This window comes from Pyrus communis, chromosome 9 (assembly GCF_963583255.1).
Source record: "Pyrus communis chromosome 9, drPyrComm1.1, whole genome shotgun sequence".
Classification (NCBI taxonomy): Eukaryota; Viridiplantae; Streptophyta; class Magnoliopsida; order Rosales; family Rosaceae; genus Pyrus; species Pyrus communis.
The window spans coordinates 26,050,271-26,055,220 of NC_084811.1; positions in this window are offsets into that span (position 1 = coordinate 26,050,271).

Here is a 4,950-nt window from a genome sequence, read left to right on the forward strand (position 1 = left end):
TTCCATTTGTTTGGTGGATTTGGGTCTTGGAGGGAACTTGTGACCGATACTATCCACTTAAATAGTAAATTGCCTTCAGCTTTTCTTTACAACTCACCACCCAGGATAGTTACTATTCACCTAGTATTTAACGGATGAGATTAATTTAGAATATATTGTTATGATTATGCTACTCTCGATCAATTGTGACTAATAATTGCCATGAAATTAGGCTTTGGACTAGAGTCGACATGGCTGCTTCCAACTTCTAAGGCTCCATCAGCCATGTCTAGAAGAAATGGATAGAGGTGAATGTTGGATTGGATCTGGGATCTAGCCATAGCTAGAAACCATGGTTGGACTTGCTCTAAAGGAGGAATTTTGATTTGGTTTTCTAGATCCCATTAGGAAATGAACAAGTCACTTTCTTTGATAAACGTTTTTGTTATAAGCGTTTCTGCTAGAAGAACAATATATCCTTTATTTCAAAAATTATCGTTTAAGTCATTTAGTACTATGGTTTGGTGGTATTCATCTTCATTTTGAAGTGAGAGGTCTTAGGTTCGAATTTCGTAGATGGTGAATTCGATACCAAATTAAGTTGCCCATTATATGATTTAGACGAACTCCCCCTCTCCTTAGTGTAAAATATCAATGTACTCAAAAAAAAAATTACCATTTAAAAAAATGGTTGAAAATATATCCTCAATAATCATAAAACATTTATAAACAGTGTTTTTTAATAATTTATTATCTATAGAGTGAGGAAAAAAGGTTTTTTCACCTAATTTTTTTTAATAATATTACACTTCGCAAAAAAATACTTGAAGCAAAGAGTTTTTATAACAAGAAAAAAAAATTCGAAATTGAAATCTCTCTCAACCACGAAAAAATAGATACTATCAACAAAAAAATGTTAGTTAACTGAAGAAACACAAGAGTTACAATTTCATTTAATAAGCCACAAGGGTGCATTTGCAACTTAAAATTCAATACAATTGTTACTTAGTACTACGTTCTAGTGATATTCCTCTTCACTGGTAAGTGAGAGGTCTTAAGTTCAATTCTACTACATTATTGCTAACTTATTGTGAGACTAAACTCAACCCCCCCTCTTAATGTAGATAATATTGATTGTTAAAATAAAAAATCAATCCAATTGTGTGATATCCCGTCCCCAAAATTATTATTTTATTTTATTCTTGACGTATTTCGAAGATTTGATTGGAACTAGTTCTTTATTTCTCCAAATTTAAGAAAAACGAAGTGAGGGGTACTTTAGTCATTTCCAATTTTCTCGACCTTTTCGGTCAACTCTTGAATTGGTTAGGTAGAATTCGATTTCATGAGCGCGTAGGCGTAAACAGATCTTATTTCCGAGTCCGAACAAAGAAACTAGAGTCGTTTGAAGTTGGTGGCATTTTGGTAATTTTACCAAAATACTATATTTGGAGTGAAACCTCCAGAAAAAAGAGGGAGGTTTTCAGAAAATAAAAAGGAGGGGAGCTGTCTAACCCGTTTTAGGGAGAATTGGATCCATAAACCCACCAAACTTGACCCGCTTGTATCTTCGTCATCCGAGCTTCGTTTTGGATGATCTTGGTGTCCATGGAAAGCTCTTGACGAGCCCTACATCTCTGTGGTGTTAGATTTCCCCATTTCTTTTCCATCTTTGCAGTTCGAGGTCGCAAAGCCCATGACTTTTCCGCGGTTTTATCATTTTTCCGGCGATTCCGGCAACGATTTCCTTCGAGTGAGGTATGAAACTTCATCTACTCTTCATAATCTTCAAGTGGGTATGCTTAGTTTGTGCTTTCGTATTCATTTTAGAGTTGGGTGTTTAGAACCCTAGAAATCCGGTTTTCTCCGTTGAAATTGGACGGTTTCTGGTTAAAATTTATCGTCGGCCTAGTTGTGAAAAGTTTTTCCCTTGTTGAGCTTTAGCTACCACGTAAATTTGAGCTCGTCTAGTTAATGTTGAAAATTCGGGGTTTCTAAACCCTCCATCTTGACTTCCACCACGTGTGGCGATGCGTGGGATCGTTCACGAGTGTTGTTTAGGTTTCAAATACCTTCTAGTGACCATGTGAACCTATGTCTAGCTCGGTTTCCAAAGATTCAATTGTTTGGTGTGGTGATCAATTTGGACCACCACTTGTTTGTGTGATTGACGACAATCCGACCATTGGATCATAATGAAACTTTAGTATGTTATTCTCGAAGCATAATGTGGATTTTGGGAAGTTATGGATCATAAATCTGATTTGCGGATCGTTGTGGACCCCATCGTTGATCGAGAGTTGAATTATGGTCAACATGTCTCAAAACGTTCTAAATAATAAAATTAGTACTATGGGAGACTTAAGTGAAGTCTAATGGGCCTACATTGGTTAGAGAGTGTCTTGAACATATGTGATATGGTTATTACCTTGATTTCTTATATTGGTATCATATGTGAATTTGACTTGGTCTTGTAAGGTGATTCTATTGAAATGTGATTATATATATATATATATATATATATATATATATATATATATATATGTATGTATGTATTTAGCCATAGACCTATGTTTAATAAACATGATTTGGCTTGTGTACTGATGATGATCATGATATGTGATTTGACATGCATATTCGAAAGGTGGTTGATTTACATAGATGGTATGATATGATGAAATGTGAGTGACTTTAATATATGTGAATATGAAATGGTTTTATAATCATTTTTCCTATAAATTGTTAATTTTCATATTTAGCCAATGATATTGTTATATGAAGTGGGATTTGACGTGCATATTGGAAATATGGTTTGTTTTGTATGATTGGCTTGATTTGATGAAGGTGAGGGTTAGTGGTGGACCGTTAACCCATTGTCATGGGGTTTGTTGTTTTGAAACATGTGTCAATGCTCGTTTCATTATTTCATTTCTTGTTACGTTAAGCCTTTATAACTTGAGTAACTTGATTCATGTGTTGTTTCATTGATTGGTGGTTATGCAATGTAATTCGCGATTCCGCTGAGTGATGGTCCGGAATCGTATCCTGGTTTGGATTCCGTTGAGTGATGGTCCGTAATCCTTCCTACTCCACTCCGCGATTTCGTTGAGTGATGGTCAGGAATCGTATCTTGGTTTGGGTTCCATTGAGTGATGGTTTGAAATCCCTCTTACTCCGCGATCCCGTTGAGTGATGGTCCGGGATTGTATCCACTCTGGTTCATTGAGTTTAGTTTGAGATGGTTGCAAAGGTGTAGGCTTTGGATGAACAGTGTCGCCCTAATTCAACTTTCATTGTGTGTATGTGAATATGGGTGTGAGATGTTATTGTTGTTTGAAATGAACTTTTGGATGTCTGGGTGACTCCTTTGGAGTTTTCAAAAGTTTGGTATTGATTTCTTATAAAAGATTTATATTCAAGGTTTATAAATTATGATTGATGGCTGGTTTTATTATTGTATCACATGCTTAAGTTATTGTCCCTCACCCGAGCCTCTCAGCTTATCCGAGTGCCTGATTTGCCAGTGCACCAATTCCATAATATTGGCATTGACTTTACATATGACAGGTCTGGGTAGATTATGAGAAACCGCTTGATATTTTGGTTCCGTTGAGTGGTCTGGAACCCAATGTTGTTGGATTCCGTTGAGTGGTCTGGAATCCTTGCTCTTGTTCATTCCGCAAGGTGATCTTAGAACCCTAAATTCGAGTAGATGGGAATTACCCACAATAGATATTGTGAAAATAAATTAGAATTACCATGTTATTATTCATAACCCAAGTTGGGAATTATGTAGAGTTCTTTAATTAAATTCGTGAAAGGATATGTTATCTCATTGATTGATTAACGTAATTAAATATTAATATTGTGCTTCGTGATTCCTTGATATGTTACAAGCTATATATTGAGATATAATGTTGGAAGTATAGTGATTAGTATGATGAAGTGAAATGTGATTTGACTTGTGTTTGGAAATGGTTGTGACATGTGATTGAAATGCATATTGAATTGCTTGGGAGATGTGAGGTCTAGTAAATGACCGATAACCCATTGTGATGGGGATTTGTGCTCAATATTGCTTCGTTTCGTTGAGTTTCGTGAATTGGGTAACTTGAATCATGTCTTGCTCCTTCGAGCCATTGTTATGCTTCTTGGACTTCCATTCAATTCGGTTGGGTGGTCTGGAACTGAGTTCTATTTGGAATCCGCTGAGTGATGGTCCGGAATCCCCTTTGGAGCCTTGGTCCGTTGGGTGGTCCAAAATCCCTTTTTCCAAAGATGTAGTCTTCAACTGAATTGTGTTGCTTTAGCCTTGCATTTCGACTTGTTGTATGTGTTATTGATGATGTGATGGTTGACATTATTGATGGATGTGATTATGGAATGACGTTGGATATGAGTGTGGTTATCATGAGTATTTTAGTTGATTAATATTTCTAGAGAATAATGTGTACTTTGTTAATTCTTAACTATGTTACACACTACGAAATGCGATTATATGTGGGAAACGTGATGAATTATGTGATGGATGAAGTGGAAATGTTAATCGTTATGTGGGAGTGTTATGTTGGATATCATGGTTATTGTTATGATTAGACTTCTTGATAAATGTGGCTAGAGAATGGTATTGTGCTTCGTTGGTTCTTTGAAATGATATATGTTGTGATTTGCGGTATCATGTTGCGACATAATGATTTATATATAGATGGAGGGGAAATCATGATTTTCAGGTGGGTTTGTTATGTAACCCTGAGTCAAGTAATTTCATGCTTGTCAAGTTCTATTGATTGATGAGAAACGTTATGCCGTTCGACTTAATCGGACTGTGTTATATGTCAATTATTGTGCATGACGAACTACGAATGGTTTGATCCCTGTCTAGGGTACGTAGACAGTCTAATAGGGAGGTTAGATGCAGCCATAATGCATACGAAAAATAACTATGCAATTTGATTATTGAGTTGTGCTTGC